Source organism: Phocoena phocoena, chromosome 16 (assembly GCF_963924675.1).
Source record: "Phocoena phocoena chromosome 16, mPhoPho1.1, whole genome shotgun sequence".
In the NCBI taxonomy this organism is placed as follows: domain Eukaryota; kingdom Metazoa; phylum Chordata; class Mammalia; order Artiodactyla; family Phocoenidae; genus Phocoena; species Phocoena phocoena.
The window spans coordinates 56817663-56837387 of NC_089234.1; the positions used below are offsets into that span (position 1 = coordinate 56817663).

General features: G+C 38.0%; 1 protein-coding gene and 1 non-coding gene across 2 annotated transcripts in view; both read right to left on the minus strand.

Moving 5' to 3' along the window:
* The window catches only part of LRMDA (leucine rich melanocyte differentiation associated), a 1124791-nt gene that overhangs the window by 204193 nt on the left and 900873 nt on the right, over window positions 1–19725 (minus strand). The window lies entirely within an intron of this gene.
* Window positions 193–295, minus strand: LOC136136766 (U6 spliceosomal RNA). The gene has a single exon (XR_010656698.1). It is a non-coding gene; the product is annotated as a U6 spliceosomal RNA (small nuclear RNA).

Here is a 19725-nt window from a genome sequence, read left to right on the forward strand (position 1 = left end):
CCCAATAATTTGGGGCTATTCAAATGCTAACTCAGTGTCCCTTCCTGTCACAATCAGCATTCATGCAACACTTTACACTGTAAACAACTTATGAAGTTGTACATGTCACTCCCCCACAACACGAAAAAATGAGACTCAGTTCCTCAACCCAAAATATCTTGGACGAGGTCATCTTCTTTTTTTTTCTTTTTTTCTAGTATAGAATGCTTCATGAATTTGCATGTCATCCTTGCGCAAAAGCCACACTAATCTTTTCTGTGTTGTTCCAGTTTTAGTATATGTGCTGCTGAAGCAAGCATGGGAAAGTCTTTTAGAGAGAGAATGATAAGTGGTAAAAATCACAGGTTTTGGAATCACACAGAGCAGCAATAACTTTAAATATCTAGGTTAAGAGAAAGTAGCATCTGAGAATTACCCACATGTGTTCTTCGTAAGGATTATTCATTCCTTACCTCATCAGATACAGTTGTTGGCACAAAGCATGTACTCAGTAAATATTTATTGAACTAAATTATCCATCCTCATATTGAACACATTTACTTTCACTTAAAGGGGGCTCCATAATCTCTTGGCAACCTGATCCTGTGCTCCTTGCAGTTCCTTTAAGGGCGAGTTCTGGGTTTGGGATATTGATGTCTTTGTCCCACCTCATCCATAAAGCCTTCCCTGACAACTCTAGTCTACCCTACTCTCCTTTATCTGAATCCCTGTTGTAATTATTCCAGGTTCTACTCACTTTGGCACACACGTGATATCTTATCTTACCATGTAAAATGTGTTTCATAAACACATCATCCTTCCCAGGAGCCTATAAATTCCTCGAGGGCAAAGGCCATATTTGATATTTATTTTGTATGTCCCATGGCACACAACACAATATAAAATCCATAGTACGCTTTGAACAAGTACCTGTTAAATTGAGTTGAATTTTAAGGACGGTACCCTACTGCCAGTGATGACTTCCTTTCAGAGAAGTACTGAAAGGCAGGATTGCCTATATTCACCATTCATTTCACCCAGACTAAGCCCATGGGCCTCTATGCTCTAAGCGCTAGTTAGGAAACAAAGGATCAGAAAGCAGCTGCTTACTTTCAACAAAGAGATCGTATTTCAGCCTTGGATTGCAGGATTTCACGTATTAGTCACTTGTGACTCTTAGCCAAACCCTTTGGTGTTATCAGGAATAAAAAGTAACCCAGAGATATGTCAAATATCAATTTCCAATTACTTTCCTGTGACACATTTCTGCCACTTGGGACAACTCTCAAGGGATCTGTTGCCCCTTATCAGCTCAGATGGGGTTTACCTTTCAGTCAAACAGGTAACACTCGGCAGCGCCCTGTTTAGCCTCAACATTACATTGTCCTCCTCTGACACTCAGATTCTCTTGTGAAGTCTTCAATATTGGCTTACGCTGTCACTGGAGACCTGGTCCAAGTGTAGAAGGCCTGATATTATACCCTGAACCATATGTGTTGGGGTGGGATGGGGATAACTCTAATGGCTGTGGTGAGCTGTTTTTGGTTTCCCAAGTCTTAATTTGCATCGAGATGTTGAATGCAGCAACAAAGCCTCGTGCAGGACTGGCACATCTTCAACTCTAGCCAAGGGGGGAAGAAATAAGAGAGTCTCTAAAAGTCTTCACTTTGATACTCAAAACACAGAACAGCATTTCTACCCTCTAGGTCACAGAAGGCAGGCCACAGACTAATTGAAAAAACCTTTGGCATTAGGGATGTTAAAACTGAGGATCTGCACAAAACCAGAAATCACATGTCCCCTTTATTACAAAGTAATGGAACAGAATTTGGAAAAACCAGGAAACATCTCCGCGTCTATAAATCAGTCCAGTTGGAGGGAAACACAAATGACCAGCACCTGGAATGAGCCTTCATCTGGAGTGGGAGACCAGCCTAAAGAGTCGCACTCCGGGGCCAAGGCTCCAGACCGTGCACTGTGATTAATGACTTGAGTGAAAGGTCTCAGTTGAGGCTGAACAATTAACTTGTTCTCTCCACGTCTCAGAACTCTCCACAGCATACCTATGTCTTCCCTGATTGTTCCTATTTACCGAAACACAAGCCAGCCTGGGAAGCTTCGAATGTGTCATCATCAGACTGTTTCTGACAATCAGGAGAGCCCTGGTGTTTGTTAGGACTACTTTCGTCAAATCATCTGTTTCGACTCTGCATGCAAGCCTCAACCTTTCAGTTCCTTTTCAAGTTTAAGAACCATCCAAATGAGGCAATGGCACTGGCCTCGATCCGTCGGAAAAAAAAAAAAAAAAAGTCCACAGCTTGGAGGATTGCAAATGGACAGCATATGGCCTGGCTTGTTTCTGGTCACTCCCCCAAAATTTCTTAGGGAATTGAATGTCCATGAGATTAATGGTTCCCTCCTGTCCTGCCTTTATGCTCTGGAATCGGTTTCTCTAATCTCTTTCAGATCCTGTAAAGCATTTACATTAAACCAATCATTCCTCCTGAACCTACAACTGAGATATGATAAGACCTGCTAGAACTAAGGAAGTCTCCAAACCTCTCTCCCTTTCTCCTGGAGTCAATCTGTAGATGGGAAAGAAAGGCAGGTGCCCCAGAACCTGATTCTGAATGAACAAGTACCCAAGAGGCGTATCCAAGGAATCCAGTTTCCTCATTTGACCTTCCACAGCCGCTTCATTTGTGACAAAGGGGTCTACCAAAAGTGGACATGGCCCCCTACAAGGTAAGATTGGAAGGGTACTGAGTGCCTTGCCCAAGAACATCCAGCCCACGGACCTGCCACAGGGACTGACCCTTCAATTCCCCTTTAGCCAATACCATTTCTCTCCGGGAAGGCATCCTGTCTCCAGAAGACATATCAAAAACAAGAACAATAACAACAGTGATGACACTAATAACAGAAGTGTCATCAACTACAATAATAACATACATGCATATAGCACTTACGATGGGCCAGGAACTCCTTGAAACAGTTTGTTTATATGAACTCATACAATTCTCACAACAACTTTACTAAGGTAGGTATTACTATTACACCCATTTTCCAGAGAGGGAGATACAGAGGAGTCAAGTAACTTGCCCAAAGTCACAAAGCCACCAAGTGGTAAGGTGAGGATTCAAACATTCGTCTCATTCTTCATACCACCCTGTACTGCAACTACGTTCTCTAGAGGTATGGTCTTCCCCCACCACTGTTGATGAGGTTAGAGAAGCAATTCTTCTAGCATAGCACCCACTGAGGCATCAGGCCTGGTGAATCCTGTTTCTGTTACTCACTGTGTAAGCTCAAATGAGTCCTGAGTCTCTGAGCCTTAGATGGTCTCATCTGTAAAATCAGTATGATACAAAGAGCTCCCTTGCAGGGTTTTAGTGGGATTCATGAGATGATGCATATACACGCCCTAACACAGTGCCTTGACATGGCAGCTGCATACAATGGTAGCTGTGGTTACAGATTAGCTAATATTGACTAAAGGAGCTGGAGAAGATCAGGCAGAAGCAATCAAAGGTTGGAATAGGATATGAAAATGCAGATCAGAATGGTGACCCCAAAGAAACTAGGATACTAACAAGTACTGATGAGGAATACCTGCCTTCTTGGTCTGACCCAAGTTATGCAGCCTCTGGCTTGGCTTATCCCCATGAAAGAAAAAATTCAAATTTATATATATATACACACACACAAAACATCAAGAAGGAATGAACAGATGTCCAGACTGGGATAATTAGAATATTCTCCCTGAAATTCCTAGTACAAAAGAAGAGCAGTACATCCTTCACAGCCTGTGTGGCTGCCCCAGAGTCAAGCTTGGAGCTGCATCCTTCATTCCTCATTTCCTACATGTTCTTGCCGACCCCTGACACATCACATTCTTTGCATCAATAAGGACTGGTGCCAGAACACACTAAATTGCCTTTGACTATATTTAACTGATCTAGTATTTGTTTGATTCTTTCCTGTTGCACCATTTTTCACTTTTGACTTTATAATTCTCTGCTGACTTTAAATAAAGCTTTGCCAGACTACCCAAGATAGTTTTTAATAGAGATTTAGGGGCTAGGTTGTGCTGTGGTTTGGATTCAGATTCTCCTGCAGCAACAAGGGGAAATTAACTAGGTGGTTTCATCTCAAGTGCCTGTTTATACTCGGAATGGACAGAGAGTCTATCTTCTTCCAAGCCTTGTAATCATGACACTACAAAGTGATATTCAAGAAAGAAAAAAGCTAGGTAGCCATAGCTTCCACACCACAAAACCACTACACAGTGTCCCTGCAAACCCAGATGACTGGAATAATATACAGACAGCAGTGGGATCACTTGCTGAGTGACAGGGAGGAATTTGACCACATTCTACGCTAGGCCAAAGACGATGCTTGTTCTCCTTAAGCTAGGGAACTCAAATGACCCTTACAGCAGCTATAGGAGCCTGCCTCCTGACACTCGTCGCTCCTCCGTGCTATCCCTGGTCCCCACTGCCTTCTGCCCAGATAAAACACTGGAAGCCAGCTGGCCTTCAGTCACTGGGAAAGACACCAAGTCAGATAAAAGGTCAGTACCCAAAACTAACATTTGTTTTTTAGAGAAGAATTACCTTAATTACTTGTTGAAAATATAAAATTGGTAAGTCAGTAAGAGTTTGGTTTTGTCTCATTCATTATTATCCAATGCTTGCTCCATTACAAAGGAAGAGATAAAACATATGTAAAGTATTGACAACAATTACTTTAAAAATATCTGTATATTCATCACCAAGCTTAGAGATAAATAAATTTCTTGGGTTGTTTTTACCAGATTAGATTTCTTTGCCTCTACCTTCCACCAATGGTAAAGGCAACTGTGATTTTTGAGTTTTTAATACCAAGAGTTTTCTTCATAGTTTTGCCACAAGTGTAAGGACTCTTTGAAAATAGTGCTTTAATTTGCATTTTTGAACTCTCTATAATGATAGCATACAGAATCATTCAAAGAGGCTTCTTCTCTCCCAGTTTTGTATATTCATCCGTGTAGGAAGTTACCCAACTTTATTTAATGAACCATTTGGGTTGTTTCCAAGGTTTTTTTGTTTTTCGGTGTTTTTTTTTTTTTGTCGGTTTCTTTATTTTGTTTTGTTTTCCTCCCACAGAAAATGCTATGAATATCATTCACATTGATTTGAGCACACACAATAGCTTTTCCTGGGTTAGAGTTTGGGGAGCAGAATTGCTGGATCTTAGAGTTTGCATATATTCAAGTTCACCAGATAATAACAGATTGTTTTCCAAAGCAGATATACTAATTCACACTCCCACCAAGATAACTTCTGAATTTCTGTTGCTCTACAACTTTACAGCACTTGGTACTGCCAGCTTGCTTAAATTTTGCTGAACCAGTGAATACAAAATGTATCTTACAGTGTGTTTTTTTTTTAACTTCTTTACTGGAGTATAATTGCTTTACAATGGTGTGTTAATTTCTGCTTTATAACAAAGTGAATCAGCTATACATATACATATATCCCCATATCTCCTCCCTCTTGCGTCTCCCTCCCACGATCCCTATCCTACCCCTCTAGGTGGTCACAAAGCACAGAGCTGATCTCCATGTGCTATGCAGCTGCTTTCCACTAGCTAGCTATTTTATATTTGGTAGTATATATAAGCCCATGCCACTCTCTCACTTCGTCCCAGCTTACCCTTCCCCCTCCCTGTGTCCTCAAGTCCACTCTCTACATCTGCATCTTTATTCCTGTCCTGCCCCTAGGTTCTTCAGAACCAATTTTTTTTTTTTTTTTTAGATTCTATATATATGTGTTAGCATACGGTATTTGTTTTTCTCTTTCTGACTTACTTCACTATGTATGACAGACTCTAGGTTCATCCGTCTCACTACAAATGATTCAATTTCATTTCTTGTTATGGCTGAGTAAACTTCCATGGTATATATGTGCCACATCTTCTTTATCCATTCACCTGTCGATGGACACTTAAGTTGCTTCCATGTCCTGGCTATTGTAAATAGAGCTGCAATGAATAATGTGGTCCATGACTCTTTCTGAATTACGGTTTTCTCAGTGTATATGCCCAGTAGTGGGATTGCTGGGTCGTATGGTAGTTCTATTTTTAGTTTTTTAAGGAACCTCCATACTGTTCTCCATAATGGCTATATCAACTTACATTCCCACCAACAGTGCAAGAGGGTTCCCTTTCCTCCACACCCTCTCCAGCATTTATTGTTTGTAGATTTTTTTGATGACGGCCATTCTGACTGGTGTGAGATGATACCTCACTGTAGTTTTGATTTGCATTTCTCTAATGATTAGTGATGTTGAGCACCCTTTCATGTGTTTGTTGGCAATGTGTAGATCTTCTTTGGAGAAATGTCTGTTTAGGTCTTCTGCCCATTTTTGGATTGGGTTGTTTGTTTTTTTGATATTGAGCTGCATGAGCCGCAGCTCTCTATATTTTGGAGATGAATCCTTTGTCAGTTGCTTCATTTGCAAATATTTTCTCCCATTCTGAGGGTTGTCTTTTCGTCTTGTTTATGTTTTCCTTTGCTGTGCAAAAGCTTTTCAGTGTCATTTGGTCCCATTTGTTTATTTTTGTTTTTATTTCCATTTCTCTAGGAGGTGGGTCAAAAAGGATCTTGCTGTGATTTATGTCATAGAGTGTTCTGCCTATGTTTTCCTCTAAGAGTTTGATAGTGCCTGGCCTTACATTTAGGTCTTTAATCCATTTTGAGTTTATTTTTGTGTATGGTGTTAGGGAGTGTTCTAATTTCTTTCTTTTACATGTAGCTGTCCAGTTTTCCCAGCACCACTTATTGAAGAGGCTGTCTTTTCTCCATTGTATATTCTTGCCTCCTTTATCAAAATTAAGGTAACCATATGTGTATGGGTTTATCTCTGGGCTTTCTATCCAGTTCCATTGATCTATATTTCTGTTTTTGTGCCAGTACCATACTGTCTTGATTACTGTAGCTCTGTAGTATACTATGGAGTCTGGGAGCCTGATTCCTCCAGCTCCGTTTTTCGTTCTCAAGATTGCTTTGGCTATTCGGGGTCTTTTGTGTTTCCATACAAATTGTGAAATTTTCGGTTCTAGTTCTATGAAAAATGCCAGTGGTAGTTTGCTAGGGATTGCACTGAATCTGTAGATTGCTTTGGGTAGTATAGTCATTTTCACAATGTTGATTCTTCCAATCCAAGAACATGGTATATCTCTCCATCTGTTTGTATCATCTTTAATTTCTTTCATCAGTGTCTTGTAGTTTTCTGCATACAGGTCTTTTGTCTCCATAGGTAGGTTTATTCCTAGGTATTTTATTCTTTTTGTTGCAATGGTAAATATGAGTGTTTCCTTCATTTCTCTTTCAGATTTTTCATCATTAGTGTATAGGAATGCAAGAGATTTCTGTGCATTAATTTTGTATCCCGCTGCTTTACCAGCTTCATTGATTAGCTCTAGTAGTTTTCTGGTAGCATCTTTAGGATTCTCTATGTATAGTATCATGTCATCTGCAAACAGTGACACCTTTACTTCTTCTTTTCTGATTTGGATTACTTTTATTTCTTTTTCTTCTCTGATTGCTGTGGCTAAGACTTCCAAAACTATGTTGAATAACAGTGGTGAGAGTGGGCAACCTTGTCCTGTTCCTGATCTTAGAGGAAATGGTTTCAGTTTTTCACCATTGAGAATGATGTTGGCTGTGGGTTTGCCATATATGGCCTTTATTATGTTGAGGTAAGTTCCCTCTATGCCTAGTTTCTTGAGGGTTTTTATCATAAACGGGTGTTGAATTATGTCAAAAGCTTTTTCTGTATCTATTGAGATGATCGTATGGTTCTTCTCCTTCAATTTGTTAATATGTTGTATCACATTGATTGATTTGCGTATATTGAAGAATCCTTGCATTCTTGGGATAAACCCCACTTGATCATGTTTTGTGATCCTTTTAATGTGCTGTTGGATTCTGTTTGCTAGTATTTTTTGAGGATTTCTGCATCTATGTTCATCAGTGATATTGGCCTGTAGTTTTCTTTCTTTGTGACATCTTTGTCTGGTTTTGGTATCAGGGAGATGGTGGCCTCGTAGAATGAGTTTAGGAGTGTTCCTCCCTCTGCTATATGTTGGAAGAGTTTGAGAAGAATAGATGTTAGCTCTTCTCTAAATGTTTCATACACTTCTCCTGTGAAGTCATCTGGTCTTGGGCTTTTGTTTGCTGGATGATTTTTAATCACAGTCTGAATTTCAGTGCTTGTATTGGTCTGTTTATATTTTCTATTTCTTCCTGCTTCAGTCTCGGAAGGTTGTGCTTTTCTAAGAATTTGTCCATTTCTTCTAGGTTGTCCATTTTATTGGCATGTAGTTGCTTGTAGTAATTCCTCAAGAGCCTCTGTATTTCTGTAGTGTCAGTTGTTACTTCTCCTTTTTCATTTCTAATTCTATTGATTTGAGTCTTCTCCCTTTTTTCCTTGATGAGTGTGGCTAATGGTTTAGAAATTTTTGTTTATCTTCTCAAAGAACCAGCTTTTAGTTTTATTGATCTTTGCTATCGTTTCCTTCATTTCTTTTTCCTTTATTTCTGATCTGATCTTTATGATTTCTTTCCTTCTGCTAACTTTGGGGTTTTTTTTGTTCTTCTTTCTCCAGTTGCTTTAGGTGTAAGATTAGGTTGTTTATTTGAGATGTTTCTTGTTTCTTGAAGTAGGCTTGTATAGCTATAAACTTCCCTCTTAGAACTGCTTTTGCTCCCATAGGTTTTGGGTTTACGTGTTTTCACTGTCATTTGTTTCTAGGTATTTTTTTGATTCCCACTTTGATTTCTTCAGTGATCTCTTGGTTATTTACTAGTGTATTGTTTAGCCTCCATGACTTTGCATTTTGTACAGATTTTTTCCTGTTATTGATATGTAGTCTCATAGCATTGTGGTTGGAAAAGATACTTGATATGATTTCAATTTTCTTAAATTTACCAAGGCTTGATTTGTGACCCAAGATATGATCTATCCTGGAGAATGTTCCATGAGCACTTGAGAAGAATGTGTATTCTGTTGTTTTTGGATGGAATGTCCTATAAATATCAATAAGTCCATCTTGTTTAATGTATCATTTAAAGCTTGTGTGTCCTTCTTTATTTTCATTTTGGATGATCTGTCCATTGGTGAAAGTGGGGTGTTAAAGTCCCCTACTATGATTGTGTTACTGCCGATTTCCCGTTTTATGGCTGTTAGCATTTGCCTTAAGTATTGAGGTGTTCCTGTGTTGGGTGCATAAATATTTACAATTGTTATATCTTCTTCTTGGATTGATCCCTTGATCATTATGTAGTGTCCTTCTTTGTCTCTTGGAATAGTCTTTAAAGTCTATTTTGCCTGATATGAGAATTGCTCCTCCAGGTTTCTTTTGATTTCTGTTTGCATGGAATATCTTTTTCCATCCCCTCACTTTCAGTCTGTATGTGTCCCTAGGTCTGAAGTGGGTCTCTTGTAGGCAGCATATATACGGGTCTTGTTTTTGTATCCATTCAGCCAGGCTATGTCTTTTGGTGGGAACATTAATCCATTTACATTTAGGCAATTATTGATATGTATGTTCCTATTACCATTTTCTTAATTGTTTTGGGTGTGTTATTGTAGGTCTTTTCCTTTTCTTGTGTTTCCTGCCTAGAGAAGTTCCTTTAGCATTTGTTGTAAAGCTGGTTTCGTTGTGCTGAATTCTCTTAGCTTTGCTAACCTGTAAAGGTTTTAATTTCCCTGTCGAATCTGAATGAGATCCTTGCTGGGTAAAGTAATCTTGGTTGTAGGTTTTTCCCTTTACCATATCACTTTAAATATGTCCTGCCACTCCCTTCTGGCTTGCAGAGTTTCTGCTGAAAGATCAGCTGTTAACCTTATGGGGATTCCCTTGTATGATATTTGTCGTTTTTCTGTGCTGCTTTTAAATTTTTCCTTGTATTATTTTACAGTTTTAATTCACATTTCCAAATGTCATTTTTTTTAGATAATCATTGAGCAATTTTTGTATATTTTGAAAATTCTTTGTTCAAAATAACCATGAAATGCAGTGTGTGTATAGATTAGGTGAGATTCTACGGCTACAGAGAAAGACACTATGTACAGAGACATACAGGAGTCAATACGTCTCTTATCTGTATCTGCTATTCACACTTACACTTAAAGCTACAGCCCATGGGCCAAGTCTGGCCTGCCACTTGCTTTAGTAAACATAGTTTTATTGGAACACAGCCATCCCTGTTTGGTTACTTATTGCCTACAAATACTGTCATGCTACGATGACAGACAGAGCTGAGTAGTCACGGCAAAGACCATCTGGCCTCCAAAGCCTAAAACACTTACTCTCTGGCCCTTTATAGCAAAAGTTTGCTGACCCATGATTTAGAGCATCTCCACTGGCAGGCACAGACATCTCACATTCAACACGTTCCCTTGAATCTGTTCCTCCCAAATGCCATTCCTCAGAAGTGGCTCCACCTTCCACAAAAGTACTCAGGCCAAAAACCTGGGAGTCGTCTCATGCTCGTCCCTCCTACTCACCACTTAAAACCTGCCAGTGGATACCACCCTCGTACTCAAACTTCTCAGCACCATTCCTCTGAAGACTTCTTCTCTGTATCCACTGCCAGCCCTTCGTTCAAGCCTTACGTTGACTTACGCCACCCTCCACCTAATAACCAAGCACTTAGTGTCCCCCAGTTTCACAGCACTTGTAACACTTCGCTGCATTTTGTCTGCTATCTCCACCTAAATTATAAGTTTCTTAAGGACAGGGACCCGTGCCATTTCTGCACAAAGTACAGTGCCTTGGACAGCAAATCCTCCTTAGTCTCCCGTAGGCTGCCTAGTCCTTCTCATTAACCACTGAGGGCCTGACATGATAAGACATTTGTGGCTGCCACACCACTAGCCAGCAGGGTTTGGAAATAGTCCCTACTCTCTTAAACCTCATGGCTGAGAGGACTCGCAAAAAGAGACTCCTGTTCAGTATCAATGCAGTGGTCCTCCAATTGCTATGTGTAGAGGAATCATCAGAGCTCATTAAAAATAACAGAAGCCAGGATATCACCCCAGGCTCACTGAATCAGAATCCCTGAAAGAAGGTGTTCAAGCATCTTTACCTTATGGACGTTCCCTAGGAGATTCTTATGTAGACTTGAGAAGCACATATCTGTCTAATAAGGAGAGCTTCCTGTATACATTCCCTTAGTCCTACACCACCCTACCACATTGTCTGTGATGGGTAGCTAACAATATATGGGACACACCCCACCTTTCTGCTAGGGTACCAGCGGCTCCCTAAGCTCCTCCACCCTCCTCCAGTAGCTCAGAAGAAGCCTGATTTGAGGAAATAATTAATTGTATCCTTTCCTCAGGGCTGAATTCTGGTTTTCATCGAAAGGGTTGCATTCCTGGTTAATGACGGGGTCCAGCGCCTACAGTGAGCATTTTTACTGCTCAACACATCTAAAATCAAGAATCTCCTGTTATATCCTAGTACCACTCCCTTTTATGTACCATCCCTCCTAGTACCTGCCTGAGGGAAGAGGCATGCAAACATTTGTAACGTGTATATTATAAAATTGCTTATTTGAATTTTTACTGTCCTCTTCATTTCCATTTAATATGTAAAAACAAATGTTAATAGGAGGGTTAGACCAATGAAATACCAATAAGATGCTGTTAGTATTTATTAGAGATTTTTCTTATTAGACTTAATTTTTTCCTAAATTACATGTGACCCATTATCATTATGTTTGGTGGATAATATAACAAAACAAAATTACCAGTCCATTTCACTCAAGGAGAAAATCTAAGGTTCCTTGGGTTTTATAATATCAAGCATAGCACAAATTTAAGGAATTTTTCCAGTGCTGCACTTGGAGATTTTTAGGGATCTATTTTCCTCAGAGGCATGTAAGTACTAAAATTGCATTGGATTGCGTTTTGCTCTCAGCAGGTGAGAAAGTGCATAGTCAATGGGTTCTGTGCCATTCTTTATTTCCATTTTATGAGGTCACACAGAGGTATCTCTCAGGTGGTTGCTGAAGTTTACTAGAGACTCAGGAGCCATCTCCTGCTTTCTTTAAATGGCATTTATAATCTGTAACCAAACAGGTCATCTACGAAGCCACTGGCGCAGTACACCTAAACTCTGCTTGCGTTAGTTCAGGTTGCAGAGATCAGATCTTTTGCTATGAGATTCCAACAGGGGGGAAATTGCATCACGTATCTAAACAATATTTACAGGACTGCAAACATCGAAACAAGGTCTAACATAAGTGCTGAAAATGAGAGAACACATGAATCAGTATATAGGGGATAAAGACTTTCAGAATATGCAGGTCCATAATAACAAAAGGGCTATGCAAAGATCACACCAGTGATTGTGTTGCACCTTTATTTATCTGTACTAAAAGCACTACATTCTGTAAATACAGTATCGCTCTGCTTTCTTTCAACTGGATATCTCCAATTAACCATCATTTTCATGCTTCACTAGTACTCTGATAATTGATGCTCATCATTGCAGGATACCTGCAATACTGAAGAAGTCAGAAGTGCTTTCTTGAATCATCAAGAAACAGATTAAAATATATTCAGTGTAGTTATTCTCTTAAGTGTATTTTATTGGCGGGGGGCAGTATGGAACAGAAGAAAAAACACAGGCTTCAGGGTCAGACCTGGTTTTCAATCTCATGAAGGACACTTATTTGCACTGGGACATTGGGTAAACTACACAATATCTCTCTAAGCTTCAATTTCCTCATATATAAAATGGGGATAATATCCAGCTTTAGGAGATATTCCCATGATTAAATGAGACCACAAACACATGTAAAATACCAGCACAGTGCCTGGCTCTAAAGAAATCACTCAATAAATAGTAGCTCTTTTAATGCAGACATCGCCCTTCCTATTCTCAGTAAATCAGTAAGCCATGCAAGATGCCTGGACCTCTTTAGTTTTTTCTCTACATCTCTTTATTTACCTGAAAATTTAATTCATATGAATAGCCCATTCCCCAACAGTGACAGAGTACAGATAGTTTAGTATGGATTCTCAACACTAGATTATTTACATTTGAAGAAAAGGGACATTGTCAAAGAAACTATTTCTTTATCACTGGCCTTGGGGAAATGAAGTTTCAGTCTCCAAAATGCTTACAGATTACCCAAATTTTCTACCCTCTTTGGAATTTTATTATTACTACTGTTTTTATTATTATATTTATTTTTTTATTATTTAGTTCATTATTTTACATGAGTAAAATATTAGCACATTTTCATAAAAATTCAGATACTGAAAAAGCTAGTCTTTCTGATCTCCTACTCTTCCGCCACTCCGATTTGGATCTCCCCCAAATTGTAGAAGTAACTACTGTCAGGGGTTTTCTGTCCATCCTTCCAAAACTGCTTCTATGCATTTACACACATGTATGTGTTTGAGTGTATGTGTGTGTGATTTTGTGCTTTTAAATACATAAATTCCATCATAGTGTACAAATGTTTTGTACGCACATTGATTTTTGCTCAAAAATATATCTTGGAGAGCATTCTGTTTTAGTACCTTATTTACCTTAATTTTTAAAAACACTCCTCACATGGGCTTCCCTGGTGGAACAGCGGTTGAGAGTCTGCCTGCCGATGCAGGGGACACGGGTTCGTGCCCCGGTCCGGGAAGATCCCGCGTGCTGCGGAGCGGCTGGGCCCGTGAGCCATGGCCACTGAGCCTGCGCGTCCAGAGCCTGTGCTCCGCAACAGGAGAGGCCTCAACGGTGAGAGGCCCGCTTACCGCAAAAAAAATCCCCACTCCTCACAGTATTCAGTATCATATTTACCATACTTCTACCATTCCATTTCTGATGGGAATATAATTTCTCTTGGTATTTTTTTACTACCAGAAAACCACTGCAATGAACATCATTCTGCATACTTCCCCTAAGACATGTGTAACTGTTAGGTTAGAGGCTCTACAGATTCTATTTTAGTCTTTAAATTCAATTTATTTTTTGAATATAATTAAAAATTTTAAAGTAAATATATGTGTCTAGTGAACAGTCTGTCTCCCACCCGGTCTTCCCACGTTCCTCATCATGCCTCCCCGTCCACAGGGGGTCACTACTGTCATCTGTCTTTCAGTCTTTTTACAAACATAGATTCTTATTATTCCACCTTTGATGCATAAATAGTACTATGCCTTGCATATTGCTGAGCACCTCACTTTATGCTCTTAATGATAAATAACTGCACAGACTTGCATATAATTTTGCAAGGAGCTTCCTAATTCTTTTGACAGAGCTACATAATAGTCCATATTGGACAAACCATAATTTATTTAACCATTTCTCAGTCGATAGATAGTTGGCTATTTTCAATGTTTAGATAGCACATCTACTCTACAATAAATACAACTGCATATATTTCACTTAATCGTATGCAAGTATTTCTGGGCATGCCATTACTGACCTTTTTTTTTTTTTAACATCTTTATTGGAGTATAATTGCTTTACAGTGATGTGTTAGTTTCTGCTCCATAACAAAGTGAATTGGTTATACATATACATATGTTCCCATATCTCTTCCCTCTTGCGTCTCCCTCCCTCCCACCCTCCCTATCTCACCCCTCTAGGTGGTCACAAACCACCGAGCTGATCTCCCTGTGCTATGTGGCTGCTTCCCACTAGCTATCTATTTTACGTTTGGTAGTGTATATATGTCCATGCCACTCTCTCACTTTGTCACAGCTTACCCTTCCCCCTCCCCATATCCTCACGTCCATTCTCTAGTAGGTCTGTGTCTTTATTCCCGTCTTACCCCTAGGTTCTTCATGACCTTTTTTTTTTTCTTATATTCCATATATATGTGTTAGCATACGGTATTTGTTTTTCTCTTTCTGACTTACTTCACTCTGTATGACAGACTCTAGGTCCATCCACCTCACTACAAATAGCTCAATTTCGTTTCTTTTTATGGCTGAGTAATATTCCACTGTATACATGTGCCGCATCTTCTTTATCCATTCATCTGTTGATGGACACTTAGGTTGCTTCCATGTCCTGGCTATTGTAAATAGAGCTGCAATGAACATTTTGGTACATGACTCTTTTTAAATTATGGTTTTCTCAGGGTATATGCCCAGTATATATTGCTGGGTTGCTGGGTCATATGGTAATTCTATTTTTAGTTTTTTAAGGAACCTCCATACTGTTCTCCATAGTGGCTGTATCAATTTACATTCCCACCAACAGTGCAAGCGTGTTCCCTTTTCTCCACACCCTCTCCAGCAGTTATTGTTTCTAGACTTTTTGATCATGGCCATTCTGACCGCTGTGAGATGATATCTCATTGTAGTTTTGATTTGCATTTCTCTGATGGTTAGTGATGTTGAGCATCCTTTCATGTGTTTGTTGGAAATCTGAATATCTTCTTTGGAGAAATGTCTATTTAGGTCTTCTGCCCATGTTTGGATTCGGTTGTTTGTTCTTTTGTCATTGAGCTGCATGAGCTGCTTGTAAATTTTGGAGATTAATTCTTTGTCAGTTGCTTCATTTGCAAATATTTTCTCCCATTCTGAGGGTTGTCTTTTGGTCTTGTTTATGGTTTCCTTTGCTGTGCAAAAGCTTTTAAGTTTCATTAGGTCCCATTTATTTATTTTTGTTTTCATTTCCATTTCTCTAGGAGGTGGGTCAAAAAGGATATTGCTGTGATTTATGTCATAGAGTGTTCTGCCTATGTTTTCCTCTAAGAAAAACCTAATTTTATACTGGGTTGTTGATCACTTGAAAACAAATTTTCAGAAACTCTTCATATATTAGAAATATATATAATCTATCATTGTGATATGATTTCCAAACATTTTCAAAGTTCATTGTCTTTTGACTTTGCTTAAGTCAAAAGTTCTTTTTAAAAAATGTGTAATAGATTTTAAAAAATAAAGTCAAGAGTATTTTTAATAAGATTACATTTTTCAATTTCTGTTTTTTAAATTAGCGCTTCTGAATTCTGAGGTCACTATTTTCTTTTAGAACTTTCATGGTTTCTTTTTCTTTTCCATTTAAAAATTTAATTCATCTGTCATCTATCCTGGTGTAAGGTATGGGTTATGAATCCAAACTTTTTTTTTTTTCAGAATACCTACTGATTTGCCCCAAGAACATATATGGAATAGTCTATCTTTCTCCAGTAGTTTAAGATACAACTTTATCATATACTGAATCCCCACATATAATTGAGTAGTTCTAGACTTCCGATTCTATTCTATTAGTCTGTTCGGTGATTTGCATACCAGGACCACACTGATTTAATTATTGAGGTTTTGTAGTATGATATCTAACTTCCTCTTACTACAATTATTTTTCTAAATGATCCCTGATATTACTTTCGCTTATTTTCCAATCTTAATTTTAGATTCATTTTTTTCTAGCTTAAAAAGAAAAAAAATCTTTGGTTGTTATGAAGCTTCATAATGAATTTATATTTTAACAAAGAGGTCACTGACATATTTATGGCCTTGAGGTTTCTTATAAAAGGATATGGTATGTCTCTTCATATCTTCTAGACTTTTTGTATGTCTTTCTAGAGAGTTTTAAAGTTTTTTTATGAAGAATTACACTTCTGTTCATGTACATTATAATATTCTCAATTTATTGTCTTTTATGTTGCTTTTGTAATTGGAATCTAAAAAGTACTTTCTAATTGGTTTCCATTTTGATGTTAAAAGGCAGCTGTGGGTCCTGGAGAAGGAGCTGGAGGGGGAGGAGCTGAGAGAGAAGGAGTTGTGGGGTGGGAAGAGTGGATGTGGAAAAAAAAAAAAAGGCTAGTGATTTCTGTATATTAGTCTTATACCTTACTTTATTACTGAATTCTCTTGTTAGTCCTTCAGTTGGTTCTCTTGAGTTTCCAATTGTCAAAGCAAATAAAATCATCTGTAAACATGACAGTTTTGCCATATGCTTTCCATTCTCATGCCTATAGTTTCCTTCTCCTGTCTATTGCATTGGCTACCATTCCCAGTAAAATATTATATAATAGTGGTGGTTACAGATATCTTATCTTGTCCTTACTTTAATAAGAATACCTCTTAATGTTTGCGCACTAAGTTTGATGTTGGCTTTTGGACTGAGATGGATGCGATTTATCATGCTTAGGAAGTATACATCTATTTTTGTATACTTTTAATCAAGAATGGTTATTGAATTTGGCCAAAGCCCTTTCAGCTCTTATAAAATTATGCCTTTCTTCTTTAGCTCTATTAAAAAGATTAAATAAATGGATATCCTAATATTGAGACTTCATTGCATACTTAGAATACATCTTAATTGGTCGTAATATTTTACTCTTCTGTTTATGCTGCAGGATGTTTTTCATAATTATTTTATTTAGGATTTTTTGCACCTATACTCAAAATCCAGATGAAAAGTAGCTATTTTCTCTGTAATTCTTATTGATTTTTCTATAAAGGTTTTATGCTGTTTATAAAAAGAATTTGGAAGTACTTATTTATCTGTGCTCTGGAGCAGTTTAAATAGATTTGGAATCATCACTGTGGTGTACAGGAACCAGCTTGCAATGACTCACAAGAACAGACTGTGTACATCTCTTCCCAAGTCCACATGAAGTAACATCACATATGTAGCTTGAAATCAGTCATGGTGGAAATATTCATGCCACAGAAACTGGCAAACACCACACATGGTGGGGGGAGAGGTGTTTGTTTTGCATGTGTTGTGTGTGTGTGTTCACAGAGACCCAGTTGTTAAATACTTAACAGAGTACTGCTGAATATCTTCTCTTGTAATGTTTGATAAAATTTCCTCATAAAAGTACCTAGACTTAGTGCTTTTGTGGGTGTGGTGATAGGTCCTTAAAATTTTATTTTTTCCTATGGAAATCAATCTGTTTCACTTTTCTACCTCTTCTGGAGTCAGTTTTGGGGAATTATATTTCTCTAGAAAATTATCCACTTGATCTAGATTTTCATATATTTGCAAAGAATTGAATAAAGTTAGTTCTTATGATTCTTTTAATTTTCTCTTCTTTCTGTGGCTTTTAATTTTTTACCTACGCATAAGCAAATGTATATATTCATTCTTTAAATTTTTCCTTGATTACTATGTTAGTGATTTAGTTTTTCTAAAACTTATCTTTTGTTTTATTCATTATACAGTTTATTTTATTACAGTATTATTACCGTATTTATTACTGTTCATTAGCTTTACTAATCCATTCCTTCACTTTCTTTAATTTTATTTAGCTGAGTGTTTGAGTCAGATGCTTACTTTATCTTTTACAATTTTTCCCTTTTTTAAAAAACTAATACCTGTACTTAAAGCTGTTTTCTACTGAGAATGGCCTTAGATCTATCTCATAGGTTCTGACAGATAATGGTTTCACCATCATATCTGGCTTTTTGCAATCTGATTTTGTTATTAATTTATAGTTTTATTACATTGTGACCAGAGTTTTTTGTACTACCTCTACTCCCTGGAATTCATTGAATTTTGTTTATGAACAAATACATTACTGTGGAAGACTGCACTTGACAAAAATGGGCAGAGCAATATTTTGGGTCCCACAAGCTCTTCTAGAACTTTGCCACTCCCCATCAAGAGGCAGAATCTATTTTTTCTTCCCTTAAACTTGAGCAGGGTTTTTGTGACTATTCTGATGAACAGAATGTAGCTAAAGTAATGCTACATGACTTTTAAGACATAGATCATAAAAAGATGATATGGCTTTTGCCTGACTCTTACTCTCTCATGAATTTCTTTTGCCCTTGTAACTCAGCCACTACACTAAGGTGTTTCTAGGCCTAACTAGGCTACAAAGGAAGACCACAAGGAGAACTCAGGCTCCCAGCCAACAGCCATCATCAACCACTGAGCAAGTGAGTACATAAGATTTCAGATGATTCTAGCTCCCAGGCTTCAAGTCTTCTGTGGAGGCGCCAGATATTACAGAGCAGAGATAAGTCATTCCCACTGTCCTCTCTTGGAATTCTTGACCCACAGAGTCAGTGAACATAAAAGACTACTGTCTTGTTCCACTAAATGACTTCTCTGTCTCATGTAAGGCTCTTCTTCTTGAATTCTACCTTGTGATATTTAGATTGTAACCCCTGTTTTCTTTTTGCTCCAGCCTTTTATTTCAGCTTTTCTGACTCAATTTGTTTGTTTCTCTATATAACACAGAGAATTGGGTTTTGCCTTATGATCCAGTCTGAAAGTATTTTAAATACGTGAATTAAGCACATTTACATTTTTTCCTATTACCAATATGATGGGCCTTAGTTCTGTCATGTTATATTCTGTAAAGGCAGAGCTAAGTAGTTGTGACAAATATCTTCTGCCTTGCAAATCCTAAAATATTTAACATCTGGTCTGTTACAGAAAAGTGATGTAAATCATATTGACTGCAAATAATGCTGTATTTACTGCTACTTTTATTGCTCTCTTTTTTGCTTTTGTTGTTGTTGTTGTAGTACATCTTATTGCTTTGGCTAGCATCTCCAAGGAGATATAGAATATTCCTTACTTGCCTGTTCAGGGAGTTTAATGAGAACATTTTTAATCCTTTATTCTTCTCTCTGCAGATTGTTGTAGGTTTTGGACAGATAATCTTTATCAAGTTAGGGAAGTTCCCACCTATTCCTTGTCTGCTAAGAGATGTGAGCAAAAAAGGTTATTAAATTCATTGCTTTCTTTCTTTCTCCCTCCCTTCCTTCCTTT